Source organism: Phalangium opilio, unplaced genomic scaffold (genome assembly GCF_054372755.1).
Source record: "Phalangium opilio isolate 3A_F unplaced genomic scaffold, DU_Popi_V2 ptg000090l_1, whole genome shotgun sequence".
NCBI classification, from domain to species: domain Eukaryota; kingdom Metazoa; phylum Arthropoda; class Arachnida; order Opiliones; family Phalangiidae; genus Phalangium; species Phalangium opilio.
In genome coordinates, this window is record NW_028324195.1 from 4,132,509 (window position 1) to 4,147,966 (window position 15,458).

The following is a 15,458-nucleotide window of genomic DNA, read 5'->3' on the forward strand; positions in this document are numbered from 1 at the left end:
CTTACTATTTTAAGAAATTGACGACGGCGAGCCACGACATCTGTTCTTTCTATAAGATGCTGGCGACTATCGACCTTTTTATATTCGAAGCCAAGTTTGAAGTTTAAGTACTTGTCGTAATGACTCACGGCTACCGCTGAAAATCGGTTCTTTTGAAACTTCGTTAACGTGTCTTAAGGCTTCTAGTAATGTATCTAGCGTCGGGAGCTCTTTTTCCATGTAGAATTGGTGTAGTCTGCGTCTAATAGCTTCAAGCTGAAACCTATCTAGCTCAGTTACAGGTGATTGGCGGCTTCTAGATTTTCTGGGGCTCTGGGCAACCTCGGCGTATGCGTGTCCTTTCTCTTCCGTGTCTTTAAATCGAGGCGCCAATGTCTTAAAACAATAAAACGATGGTGTGAAGAACAATGTTATTTTCATAGACGAGACGTGAGTGAATGAATACCTTACAGTATCGAAATGTTGAGAGTCCGAAGCAGTATCTGGTCCAAAGGTCAGTTTTGGTAAAGGAAAGAGACTTATTGTATTTCACGCGGGTTCTTCGAAAGGTTTTGTAGACAATGGACTACTGATCTTTCCATCTAAATGGGGGCTTGCCGACTACCATGAAGACATGAACGCTAAATGTTTCAAAGAGTGGTTTATCGAGCAACTTCTTCCCAACATAGACAATGCGACCATCTTCATGGACAACGCGTCATATCATTCAGTTATTGTGGACAGCAACCCGTAAAGGCGACATGCAGAAATGGCTGGATGACCACGATATTCCCTATGATAAAACCTTACGCAAAGCGGAACTTTATGAAATAATAAAGCGTCACAAGTCCAGAACCCTGAAGTACGAAATTGACGAGATTGCTAAAAGTAGAGGTCACACGGTAGTGAGGATTCCACCGTACCATTGCCAGTTTAACCCGATTGAACTAATATGGGCACAAGTGAAGAACGACGTTGCGAAGCAGAATTCTGGTTTCAAACTCTCGACGGTCAAAGATGCAACATTGAAGGCCATTGAACGTGGGACACCAGAGAATTGGCGTAAGGCAATAGAGCACGTCGAGAATATAATGCATGAGTATTGGGAAAAGGATCCCATCATCGAAACCACAATTGAACCTCTTATAATTAATATGCATGAAGACAGCGAAGACTCTGATGAAGACGTGGACTGAAGACGCTTTGATGCTGAACTACTTAGACTTATGGACAAGTACTTTAACTAATGTCATTAAAATATATTGCAATGCTAGTTCAATAAAGATAAAACTCGTGTCTTGTCGTTAATTTTGTTTTTTTTTATTCTTTAATACTCAATGATCGTAAAAAACCATGAAACATAAACATATTAAATATATCTTGCAAAATGTATTGGTTCTATTGCGATTAAGCCTATCTGTTTATAGCAGACTATATTACAGACGACTATTGACAAAACAAAACAAGTTGATAAATTACTATGGGGTCGATGGTGGCGATACCAATTTGGACAAATTTCTCAGGGCTCTTCTTTCGTTTGACAGACTATAACGGATTGTAAATATAATTTAACTGAATTTATATGTTAATAAAGACATTGGATTAACTGAAATTACGTAGTCGTGTGTTTTCGGGTATCAGTGAAAGCGCGCGGTTACAAATGGTGCCCCGAGTGAGGACTAACTTTTGAATTTTGCGCCATTATTTTCCGGACTTGCGTTTAATACGGACGTTTGACTCTTGTGTTTTTACCGAGTGAACTTCATTTTTGTATGGTGCTATTGGCCTTGTTGGCGGATGTACGTTTTGTGTGTTCCTTGGCTACGTTCAGTAACTGCTAGCGTACGCAGCGCTGCGCGCATCGGAGACCGATTTTTTTACTGTACGGTTTTTCGCACTTCCGGTTTCTACGTCACGCTACGCATCGATGGGACACCGATCGTAGCGGCTGGAAGAGCAGGTTTTTTCGATGCGAATCGGATTTATGACGTCATTAATTGTAGTTCGCCATGGCGAACAATCCAGTCCAAAGCCACTAGCGAAACAATAACACATTTTTCATTTTAGATCTTTTCAAATCAACTGGAATTAAAGTTAATTCAGTTTCATCGTCGTTAGATAGTTCATTTAATAACAAAAATAACAGTTAAGTTTTCGTTTTCGACTCAATCCAAGATCTGTAGCAGACGCCATCATGGAAACTATCATCAAACGCAACAGAGAGAGAAAAAACGTTCAGTGACGTCTGACGTCACTCTGACGTAGCGCTCGGATAAAATCACATCGGTAGCGGTAACGGCTTTTTCCGATTTCCAGTTACTGAACGTAGCCCTTCTGCACAACGTGGGAATTTGAACACCCTACAGTGAGCCCAGTGGCGTCACCAGGGGTTTTTTGGAGGCGCTTGAGCCCCCTGAAAATTTTCTGAAGCCCCTCCTAAAATTTCTTAAAAGCCCCTCCTTATATTTACCGAAAGCCTCTCCTAATTATTCAGTTGGGGTGAATTGAAGTTTTTACTATATGAAAGTAAAATGCACGTAGAAACACTATTTCATATTAATATCATCTAGAGCATATGTATACAGTCGTAAAAGTCTATTTTCTTGATTTTTCCATAGCATAGCTACCCTACACCGTCCCAAGCACTGAGGGCAACATCTTCCCCCTTTCGCCTCAATCGCCCGCCTTCCGAAGCAAGGTCTAAAAAGTAACTTCTCCCCGTCCTCTAGCCACTAAAGTACCGAGGATCTCCTAATCGAATAATTTGAAATATTGCCATTAACTGCCCCCCTCAATTAAGCACGCCCACTAGTCACACTCGAGTTTAGTCTAGTCCTGATTAATAAAAATAATTTTTGTGATGCGAAAGCTTTTGTCATAAAACATGCGTTCAGTCCTTAATTACTTTTACTTATTTTATTACTCTAATATTCGCCTTATAGACAAGAGGGTGTCATGATAAAAGTGATGAGTTTTGAAAATTTGGAAACACAATACTTTAGGTAGGGCTTAAGCCCTCCCAAATCCGAGACCCTGGCGACGCCACTGAGTGAGCCCTTGACCCGGCCTGGGGGGATCTTTGGGGGTGTTCCGCAGTCAACGGAAACACTCTACTAGCACGGCCAACCAGGAAACTACGAACGATAAGTTGATCTTACAAAAGTTCTTTACTCGGTTTTTGGCTCTGTATTTTGGCCCAGTGGGTGTTGACACAAGCGTGATATAGGATTCCCCAGTGGGCTATCTCTCATTCCTAGACCCACGTGATAAGGCGGGGCAAAAATTTGGCTTCTACGTGTCGGCGTTCGTCAGCGCTCAGTTTTCGTTGAGACGCCATTCTGGGTACTTGCTATCCCGTTTATAGAACCAGTTTGTGCAACCAATTTAGAAGAAAGTCTTTTTTTCTGTTTGTGTCTCGTGCCCTTGTTTGAATTAGCACCAATTTTTCGGTAAGGTTATGAATTTAACTCTTACTTAGGGTCAGTTTTAATTATCTGAATGAACCGTAAACCATCCTAAGCCTTGGTCGCTCTTATTGTTACCGGGCTGAGTCATCAGATTAGCCTATAATTGGGCCTTGGTCTTATTGAGCATATCAGTTTAATTTAATTACGCTAAATCGGTTTTTTTATTATTACAGCCATGGGGCTATATTCTGAGAGAGCGGTTGCTCTCTTAGATAAGACCTCATACTGCGTTTAATGTATAAGGGTGGTTTTTTGATTCGATGTAACTTTTTTCCTATCATGGTTACTGCTTTGAAAAAATTCCACTGAACTAAAATTCGGACCCTTAATATGTGGTTAAAATTTCAAAGAGATCCCTCCATTAGTTTTTATTATAGAAAATAAAGTTGCTAAGGGTGGTTTTCATTTCCATAAAAAAATTCAGACATTTTGGCAAAAAAAGGGAAATTTTCCCATAGGAATAACATGGGAAATGTTTGCTGTGATAGCCAAATGTTTTCGACCATTTTTTGAAGACTATTTATTCGATAGGTCTGAAAATGGTTTTAAATAAAAGGTTGAACATTTTTCTGCTGCCTTTCGAAGTTTTATTGAAAACAATTAAAATTAAATTATTAAGTATTACTTTTTGTACTTTTAAGCACATACTTAAACTTACGACCTTTTATTCTGTTGGACTTACGTGGTATAATCCTAGCTAAAATCATAGAGAAACGTACTGTTGGACTTACGCTGTTTTACCGCTAATAGAGCGAAGTTTTTTGTTTACTAAATGTGTCGTCCGCTCTGTTTATGGGCGAGCTTAAGGCGAATTTTTTCACTTTTCATCTAAATGAAGGGGTTAATTAGTCCCAATTTTATTTTATTCTCGTAAGTTAAACTTCATTATAATTTAATACAAAAGAATTTAAAGTTAAGATTTAGCCGATAATTTTTAAATTCACTGATTTCACTAAGCCTTATTCAAAAGTTCAAGACAGGCTGATTGTAGACTAGAGACCAATTGGCCGTGTTCCGTTCGTTTTAAGGTGTTTCACCTGGTGCCATTGGCCAACGATAGCCGCTAATTAAATAATTTGTTTAAAATAAATCAATTTTTGTTGTTTAAAGTAGATCAATGCAAACTACGCACAAGGGTTCGTTCCCTGGTTTCTCGACTGGTGCCGTCAGGCAACGGTTACCGCTATGAAGATACGTTTTTTACTGGTAAAATAAATGATAGATTCAATCACACTATCACTAAATCCTGTCACCAAATCAACCAATATTTTTAATTCAGGTCCTTCCAATCATTTGTACTAGGTAACAATTGAATTATTAATTATTTTGCGCTCATTCTAACGTTACCTAAGAAAACAATAAACAATGGCCAGATTACCAACGACAAACGCTACAGAGATTATATCTGGTGCATGCGGTCAACGGTAACCACTGCGCAGATCATTTTGTTTGTTTAAATTAGTGGTAAAATAAATGATAGATTAAATCACACGATCACTAAACCCTGCTGACAAACCAGTTTTTTACCCCGGCTCTTGCAATCATTTTTATTAGGTAACAGTTACGTTTTTAATTACTATTTATAACCGCTATAATTTAGAATAAAGGTTTTTGTTTAAATTAGATACATTTTTGATGTGTAAAGTAGATTAATTCAAACTACGCAGAAGGGTTCATTCCCTGGTTTCTAGACAAGGGTTACCGCTATGAAGATACGTTTTTTGCTGGCAAAAAAATGATAGATTCAATCACACTATCACTAATTCCTGTCATCAAATCAATATTTTAATTCAGCCTCTTCCAAGCGCGAAATTACAAATTAAAGGGATGTACAGTGTGTTAATTAATTAATATAAATTTTGGATAAATATGTAACACACTATCATTAGTAATTTCTGAAGAGAGGAAAAACGGTTGAAATTAATTTTTTTTTAATTTAAAAAGCAAATTTGGCTCGGAAAAAACCCAGTGCCAGAAGCCTGTCTTATAAAATTTTCACAAGATGATTCGTTCAAGAATGTCTAGAATTAAGTCGCATAGAAGTAATGAATATTTCACCTAAGTCAGCTGACTTGGCCAGGCAGGGCATAGCCCACTCGATCCATGCTCACGGACGCTGCTCTGCCCTCTGCATCTTGCGTAGTGTTACGCGTGATCTAGTGGGCTATGGGCAGGGTAAACAAATACGGGGCTGCCAGGCTGTCTCTTACACAATAATGATACAGGGCAAATGACCAGTTTGAAAATAAAACCACGGGACCACTAAGAAAATGCAAGGGTAACCAGAGTCCAGACATTAACTCAAAAAGTTTAATTGTCCAATTCCTAGGTTTAGCAGACGACGTGGTCAAATATTATTATATAGCGCGAGCAGCTTGCGTCCATGAGCGCGGATCGAGTGGGCTATGCTTGCAGGAAGAAACTTTGTCTCAGTTACACCAAAGAGAATATAGGGGAGGAGTTGAAGATCCCCCGCTCCACAAGGCAAAATTACATTGTTGCCCCTAAATTATACTAGTGCTACGAGGGAGTTTCCGGCTCAGTCGCGCCACCTACGATACCGTTAAATGTCTCAAACGGAAATGCCTCGGTACTGCGCATTGAAGATGCACGGTAGAATAGAGCAACAAGATTTTCCCCTATTTCCACTCCTACCCTATATTCTCTTTGGTTACACCTTGTAATGGAAACCCCCATACCTATAGCGTTGCCTGTGTACCCCCACCTACGGCACCGTAGTCCTCCCAGCATCCTCAGCGGTTAGGTAGGGTGGATGAAATTGTAAAGGGCGCCCCCTCTATCTTAAAATTAGAAGCTAGCTCTCATACAAATAAAATGGCGCTACGCGGCAGCACTTAGCAATCGCCTACCGAAGGGTAGGGCCGTAGGGGCGTGCGCGAGGTACATTGGGAGAGATACGGTGCCGTAGGTCGCCCATCATCATTAGCAATCCATCTCAATTCCCTTATCCCTGGTTACACTGCTACAACGAAAACCAAATACCAGCAACATAAGTCCAAGCCAGTCATCTGAAAGACTCAAAACGATGACTGATTCTTCTGAATTTGAAATATCAGTAGAAATTTTTCTAGATAATCCTCAGAGTTATTTTAAATATTTTAATGCTCAAAGCCAGGGGATAAGGAAAGGCCAAAATAATTTTATTATGAAAATTTGATGTTTTCAGTGATAAATTAATCTCATTGGTGATAATTGATTAACTGGTACCTGAAAGCATTAGTAACTAACTAGCAATATTAGGTCCCTTATGCTTACGCTCCCCTATATTTATGTTTGTGCTTAGTGCAGATTTTAAAAATGCCACAGTTTCTTAATGATATACTGGACCAAATAATTTTACCTTATTTTATCCCGGTTGCAGTCCGATAACTTTGGGATATGTGGGAATTTTGATATGCCGTGAAATCGGTGCTACCGTGGGTTATGATCGACATACCCCGTTACATGGGTTTAACATTCCTCCACCCCGTCATGGCAATAAGCCCCATTTTCCAACTGACCATATTAAACATCCCGGACCTCCCATATCCTTGACATTAAACCCAAAGCCTGGCAAAGAGTGTAAGTTGCCCTCTTCTCCCGGCAATTCTGAATTAATGGCCAGGTTCCTAAATGATTGTGACTTCAAACGTAAGGGTTTTCGAGGCTCTAAACCTTCACATAAGGCCAATCCAAGTAAATCGTCAGGGTCTAGCAGTTTCTTACGACCATACGATTTAGACGCTGTGGATAATCAACAGCGTAAGGACTGGCAAGCCTGGGCTAGGGTTGAAGCCGAGAGAATTAGGGCTACCGTTGGTCATTTTGGAAAAGAACCTGTCAAAAGTGATCCAACTCGGGAGCCACCAAAGGGAGTTACTCCTTTATCACCTTTAAGGGCACCCCTCAGCCACATATCCCGATACTAAGAGCCTCGTCACCCCGGCATCAGAGGCCGGGTCTAGCTTCTGCCCCCTCTCATGTTTCCTCCGTCCGACCAGGAACTGCCAATCCCCTGTACATGCATTGATCGGGCCTTCAATTTCCCAGATTGTCCCGCCAAGGGTTCAGGGTGCCGCAAGTCATAATCAGGCTAGACCACGAATTTGTTACTCTCTCCGGGGATCTAGTCCAAACCCTCAGCATGTTCCGGTGGTTAATCCTCCAAAATCACCACCTCGTATGACTCATCGGGTTATGGGGACCAATACTTCACCCCATGCTTCTTTAGCTCAGCATGTTCCGGTGGTTAATCCGTCACAAACACCACCTCGTGTGACTCATAGGGTTATTGGAACCAATACTTCACCCAATGCTTCTTTAGCTCAGCATGTCCCGGTAGTTAATCCTTCACAAACACCACCTCAAGTAATTCGTCGAGTGATTGGAATAAATACATCCCCAATGGTGAACCCCAATAACCTGATACAGGTAGCCCCGGGTAATAGTCCGGGAAGGGGCCAGCCTTCTCTAGCTCAGTCTGTTCCGGTTGTCAATCCTTCACAGACACTACCCCGAATGACTCATAGTGTGACGAGAATTAATACGCCCCCACCTGTGAAACCCACCAACCCGGTACAGATAGTCCCAACTCCAGCCGGCGGCATGCGCTATAACCCTGTCCTAGGACAGGCCATAATGTTACCCAGCTTTTCGGGTCGGGAGGATCCCAAGTTATATTTACGCCAAATGGAAATGTTTATTCGGTATCATAGATTTGAGGTCCTGACCTAGAGTTGTTTATACCTCTGTCATTAAAGGAGGATGCCCTCAGTTGGTCGGAAAATCTTAGTCGCTACGCTAGTCGTCCCGGGGATTGGGGATATTTTCTTCAACCATTTAATCAGGAATATTTGTCCTCCCGAAGGGACAGAGAAATTAGGGTCGCTCTTTATAGTATAAGACAGGCTGTAGGGGAAGATCTACAGTCATACCGTAGACAAGTCATACAGTTGAATGATACCTTGGTCGATCCTATTGCAGAACACGATTTAGTCGAAATTTTAATTTCCAATGTTTTACCGGAAATCACCTTGCTGTTGCCAGAGGGTCTCTGTCGTACCATAGCTCAAGTGCAAAGAGAGTTTAAGCGTATCGAAAGTGGTTTCGACCGAAAGAATACCTCAGGAGGGTCAGGGGGTATAATTCAAGTCCTGGCCAGAGGGTTCGATTTTCCGGTCTTCCAGGAACCGCGGCTTTTTCGGCGGCCAGTAATAACGATCAGACAAGTGGTCCTAATAGACCACCCTCATCCCAAGCATGCTATCGATGTGGTCGCTTTGGCCATCTTCGTCGGGATTGTCCTAGACCCGCAGGTACACCACCTCGACCAGCTCAAGTAAATTTACCGGCGCTTCCACCTGTTGCCCCACAAGGTTCGGCACCAGGTTCGGGAAACGCTTAGGACGCATCCTGGACGGGTCTCAGGATGTGCGCTGGAACTCACAAGACCCTATCCAACTTCCTTCCGTCAGAGCGGATAGTATTAACGATAGTCGCCTCAAGGGGATCGTAATTCAGGTCGCATGTAAACCATGCATTGCTTTTCTTGATAGTGGGGCAGATCATAGTATTGTCACTTGGGACTTCTTACATAAATTGGGAATCATTTCGTTAATAGTTCCTCAATCAAATATTGTCAAGGGGGTACAAAAGGGCATAACTACGACGTCTGTTGGGGTTATTGACTTGGAGATAGAGTTGGGAGGCAAATGGGGACAATACCGGTACGCTTTCACGTTCTGAAAGATATAGAATTCCCAAATATCTTGGGAATGGACCTATTGGACGAGTTGCGAGCTAGCATCGACCATGAACGTAACGAATTCCGGTATTGTGGATATACTCTTCCCCTCATTTATTTGAGAGATCATGCGCCCTGGTTCACCCAAAACCAAGAACTCGACACCGGGACAGTTGATGTGTCCCATTTAAACATGGGTACTTTGACGGAACGAGAAGTGGGGGACTTAATCAGAAGCTGTCAAGAATTTTCCTCCCTTTTCTCCGGTCGTTCGGGTAGAACCCACCTGTTACGACATCGGATCCAACTGAAACCTGGTACGGTCCCGATCCACCGTCAACCCTATAATCACAGCCGGGTAACAAATGAAGAAATTGATACTCAGGTAAAATAATTATTGCAACAGGGGTTAATTAGACCTTCAGTTAGTCCGTGGGCATCACCCACTATAGTAGTAGGTAAGAAAAACACTACTGAAAAGGCATGTGCATAGACGTCACCCGGTTGAATAGCGTTACTGTAGATGATCCCTACCCTGTACCACGTATTGAAGATATCATAGATTCTCTGGGAAAGCCTAAGTATATCACTAAGCTGGACCATAGCTGTCCGCGCTCACCTCAATTTAGCGAGCCGGAGCGCGAATTGAGCGAGGCTCTTCAAAATAATTGATAAAGTCACGAGCCCGAGCCGAGGCCGAAAGTTTATGAAAAAGTTTTCTGAGCTTGAGCCCGGGCTCACAATACGTCACAAACAAAGTGAGCCTTGAGCTGAGCCCAGGTTCAACTGTAAAATCAACGAGAGCTTGCGCTGAGCTCTCTTACAAATGTTTTGGCTTTCCTGAGCTCGAGCGAGGGCAACTGAAAACTATGAGACCGCTCATTTTGAAAGGGCGCTCACTGTGTTGAGACTGCGCTCAGCTTGGCTCAGCGCCGTATTCAGTGCCAACAGAAACTAGTGTAACTCATTGGTAGATGAAGTTTTGAAATTTTTTTAATACAAATGTAGTGCAAGTCATTTGGATAGTAAATATGTATTGTAATTTTGCATTTATCGCGTAAAAATAGCTGCAAAATTATTTATTTCAACATCTACATTGTTTGGAAGAAATATTCTCCGGAAATATGAGACCAAGCTCGAGCTTGAGCTAACTAAATTGAATGAGCCCGAGCTCGAGGTGAGCCTTAAATTCTATCGATTTTGAGCCCGAGCTGAGCCCGCGAAAGATATTAGAGAGAGCTTGAGCTCGAGCTTAGCCCATCAAAATTATGCGAATGAACCCGAGCCCGAGGCGAGCTCATTTATAAAAACTAACTTAGCTTGAGCTCACATTGAGCTCTAAGGAAACATTGTTTCAATTTTGAGCTTGAGGTGAGCTCGTTGTCAATTTCTATAAAGTAACGTGAGCTGAGCTGAGCCCAAGCGATGGTGGACAGGTATGGCTGGACCTAAAATCGGGATACTGGCAGGTAGAGATGCACCGCCACCCGGATGATATCGATAAAACTGCATTCGTTACTAGGGAGGGGAAATTTGAATGGCTTGTCATGCCGTTCGGTTTAAAGAATGCCTCCTCAACATTCTCCCGGTTGATGAAGAAGGTATTAAGATATGCGAGACGTTTTGGGGTCGGTGTATACCTAGATGACATTGTCATCGCTAATGCTAGCTGGGAAGAGCATATGGAAGCTCTGCGGTATGTGTTTTCACAGCTGAAACACGCCGGTTTAACACTTAATTTGAGAAAATCTAGTTTTGGAGTTTCTAAAGTTGCGGTACTCGGCTACGTTGTAAGCGCGCAGGGTGTCAAAATTGACCCGGAGAAAGTAGAAGCAATTAGGAATTTTCCCAGACCACGAACCATGAAACAGGTTTCATCCTTCTTGGGAATGTGTGGGTTTCACTCTTAATCATCTAAAACGTAAACACCAGCGATGGCGATTAGGAGATGAGGAGGAGAAATCTTATCAGGGTTTAAAGCAGGCCATAGCGGAAGCAGCTATGTTACAAGCCCCAACCCGGGGGGGGGAATTTATTGTTACCACGGATGCTAGTGGCATCGGTATTGGGGGGATGTTAACCCAGATTCAAGGGGAGGTAGAAGTACCTCTGGCATATACCAGTCACCTCTTAAGACCTTCAGAATTAAAATATAGTACCCCAGAGCTGGAAGCATTAGCGGTCGTAGATGCCGTTCGTAAATTTCGCCACTATATAGAGGGCCGGGAATTTGCAGTCTTATCAGATCACAGGGCGTTATGCTGGTTACTATGCTTGAAGTCGACTAATGCGGTGGGCCTTGGAGCTACAAGATTTTATGCCGTTTGAAATCCTTCATAAATCCGGAAGGGAAAATGTGGTTGCCGATGCCTTGTCTCGATGCCCGGTATCAGATTTGGACACAGTCAGTCCAAAGGTCTTAGAAATGGACGACCTAGAGCAGTCGCCCGGTCCTGATGGCCAGGAAGTCCGGGTCAACATGGTATCGTGTAATCCGGTAGCATTAGGTCTCCCTTTAGACGTCGCCACTAAGGCCGATATTAAGTTAGCGCAGGCTGGGGATCCGTACTGGCAGGCTATTCGACAGGACTTAGAAAGGGGAAAGGCATGCAACTTATATATAATAAAAAATGATATGTTATACCGGAAAGCCCAGGGTTTTTAGCCAGAAAAAGTAGTAATTCCAACAGCATTAGTACCCCGACTATGTCAGGCCTATCACGACCATCCACTATCGGGGCATAGAGGTCGTACCGCTGCCTATAAACGGGTACAGGCGAAATACTACCACCCTAAGTTGTATTCCTTAGTCCATGACTATGTCCGGGGTTGCGATATTTGTCAACGCTATTAGAGCAGGAATAGAAAGGGATCAGGGTTAATGATTCCTTCTCATAAAATACATCCCGGGGATTTGGTAGGGATTTGATATTATGGGTCCATTGTCAGTCACAAAGTCCTAAAATAGGTTTCTGGTCATAATGGTGGATTATTTCACTAAGTACATAGAAATCTTTCCGACAAGAATTGTCACGGCCCCCATATTGTAGAAAATCTTACTACAATATGTTATGTACATCATACTATGACTGCCTTATTGTCAGACAATGCGCGTCAGTTCATATCTGTATTATGGAAGCGCTTATGCCGAATGTTAAAAATTCAATTGAAATTTACGTCACCATATCATCCCCAGGCTAATATGACCGAACGGGCAAACAGGGTTATAGGCGAAATAATGAGTATTTATACAGGGAATGTCCATACGAAGTGGGACGAAAGCTTGCCCCTTATTCAGTTGGCTATTGACAGTGCCATCCATACTTCCACTGGTTCATCCCCCTTTTATTTACATCATGGGTATGAGCCTACGTTACCCTGAGATGAGAGTACATTTGCCGGTGTCCCCGAGGACATAGAAAGAGAGATAAGGGGTTATGATGATGCACCGCTCCAGCAATGGCAATTGGCCATTGATTTTGCTCAAAAAATGAATAAGCAGGCCAGTGCAAAGCAAAAAAGTTTTTATGATCGGAACTAAACCAATGGGGAACTAGAAGTAGGGCAATTAGTGTGGAAAGTAGGACATAGATTGTCAAATGATGCTGCTAAGTTCTCTGCTAAATTAGCTTCGGCCTGGGAGGGTCCTTATCGAGTAGTGTAAAAGATCTCACCGGTTTCCAATGTTATTATGGATTTGGATTCAGGGGCCTTAGCCGGTACTTGGCATATAAATCGGTGGAAACTACTGATGAACTCTGTGGTCCTCGAAACTCAGGAAAACACGGAACTTGAAATCCCACCCGTAATACAGGAACCGGAGAACGATGGGCAAGGACGTGAGCTGGTTATATCAGAGGAAGAAGGGTCTTTTACTGAGGCAGATTCCCGGGACGGTCAGGAAAATGTCTGGGATGCGGGGCTAGTTAGAGTATTTGGCTTCCGACCTCATCAAATCCAGGCGGAAGGTGTCGTTGACAGGCCTGCAACTGCAACTCAGGTGGAACCAGTTATGCCGGATAATCATAGTATTCCGGTAGAGTACGACTCAGTTCCTACCCCGAGGCCACGGCGTGAATATAATCTTCGGCGCCGGGCCTGATTCGCGGAGGAATTACATTCGAAAGACGTTAACGATCAAGGTTGTCATGGGGACGGTCGGTGTGCCCCCTTGTACGCCAAATTATACCTAACTTACCCAGGGATGGAACAAGCGCTACTCAGAGCATTGGCGTATGCAAAAATACGGTTGGTAGGGGCAATCGGGTTGGACTAATCCCTTAACATCGACATTTGCCCACCGTCCGTCCAATGGGAAGCTTTTCAGAGGCAATTGGGAATTGCCTCTCGATACGGATATCCCGTGTTGGTCCAGTGCCGGGACAGACGCCCGTCCGTATGAATCTTCCAGGCATGTAGAGACGACATAACCCGTGTTCTACAAAGGACCCACATCGTTGTCCTATTAAACTTTTCTGGAGGCCCAGTGGAGGCGGTCAAATTCTTGCGGGCTTTCCCACGGTTATTCATGGCCGTCTCACCCCAGATGCTACATTTTAGTTTATCAAGGTTGATCCGGAACATTCCACTATCCTGATTTGTAGCCCACTCCGGGGCCCCGATGTTTCGACCAACTCGGGTCTTTACCCCCTTGACTTCGGGGCGGTATACCAAAGACCAGGGGTATCGTTCAAGTTCCTCTAACACGGCAACACAAAAGGAACACATAAAAAACTGTTTTACATGTTTAGGAACTTATGAAAGACGTGTATGAAATGTAATGGTCGCGGACATTTCGCAAAAGCATGTAAACAAAAAGATAAGCCACAAGTACATAAAGTACAAACTCATGACAGTGACGAAGGTAACACAGAGGAAGATGACTTCTTCATCGGTACAGCCGTTTCTGCTGCGGCAGTGGGGCATACTAAAGACTGGATTGAACGTTTGACACAACAAAACGTCGAGGTAACGTCTAAGGTCGACACAGGGGCGCAGACCAATCTGTTTCCAAGGGATCTTTTTAAAAATTTAGAGCCACGACCACCGATTAGACCGAGTAATACGAATTTATCTTCTAATGGCGGGTCTATCATTGCCTCATTTGGAACGTTCGAAGAAGTCATTCGTTATCAGGACCGTAGTATCAGTACCAAATTCGTCCCGGTTCAAAACAACCTAGTTCCACTCCTAGGGTTGAGTGCATGGGAAGCGTTAGGCTTCGTAGACAGAGGTTGTCAGGCCAACGTGAACGCTGTTATTAGTCAAGAAGAGTTCAAACGAGACATTATACGAGAGTTTCCTACAGTTTTTAAGGGAGTTGGGTGTCTCAAGACGACTTGCAACATAAAGCTAGAGCCAAATGCCGTACCATTAGTTATACCACCCAGGCGTGTCACATACGCTCTCCGAGACTCCCTAAAAGAAGAACTCGCCAAGTTGGAAGAGCAACAGATTATTAGGAAGGTGAACGAGCCCACGGACTGGGTGAGTCCTTTGGTAGTTATTGAAAAACCATCCGTTAAAGAGGGCTCAGCTCCGCATTTGGAAGGAGACAGGAAAACAAAGGACGTAAAGACTAGGCTTCGTCTTTGTTTGGACCCCCAACCCTTAAATCGACACATCCAAAGGAAACATTACCTGATTCCGATAAAGGAGGACATTCAGGCAGAGTTAGCGGGAGCCTGCTATTTCTCTAGACTGGACGCAGCATCCGGTTTTTATCAAATCCCTTTGGCTCCAGATAGCCAGCTGTTGACTACGTTCAACACCCCTTTTGGACGCTATTGCTTCTGTAGACTTCCGTTTGGCATCTCCTCAGCCACGGAGATTTTCTACAAAATATTCGAAATTCTTCGAAAACGTCCCACAGGCTCGACCAATGCACGACGACGTTTTAGTATGGGGGTTTACTTTGGAAGACCATGACAACAGGCTCCGCGCAACATTGAAGAAACTAGCGGAAGAAAATGCGATGCTAAACCCGGCTAAATGCGTGCTCCGCGCCACGGAAGTCAAATACATGGGCGAGCTGGTATCCAAGGAGGGCATGAGGCCTCACCCGAGTAAGGTCGAAGCTATCAAGAAGATGCCCACGCCACGCACAAAGGCTGACGTTCAGAGGGCGTTGGGGCTCGTCAACTACGTTGGAAAATTTATCCCCAATTTGTCTGCGAATACTTCGATTCTGAGGTCGTTGATGAAGGCTGACACAGACCCACAGTGGCTGCCTCAGCATGAACTGAATTGTAGTACGTTAAAGACGCCCT

At 43.4% G+C, this 15,458-nt stretch overlaps 1 long non-coding RNA gene across 2 annotated transcripts; it reads left to right on the forward strand.

Annotated features, from left to right (window-relative positions):
* Positions 1 to 4,393: 4,393 nt before the first annotated feature.
* On the forward strand, positions 4,394 to 5,123 carry LOC149645068 (uncharacterized). Of its 2 annotated transcripts, XR_016371991.1 has the most exons (4): positions 4,394 to 4,652; positions 4,726 to 4,748; positions 4,820 to 5,000; positions 5,071 to 5,123. It is a non-coding gene; the product is annotated as an uncharacterized LOC149645068 (long non-coding RNA). The 2 variants fall into 2 exon arrangements; XR_016371990.1 differs by having other exon boundaries at positions 4,726 to 5,000.
* The last annotated feature ends 10,335 nt before the right edge of the window (positions 5,124 to 15,458 follow it).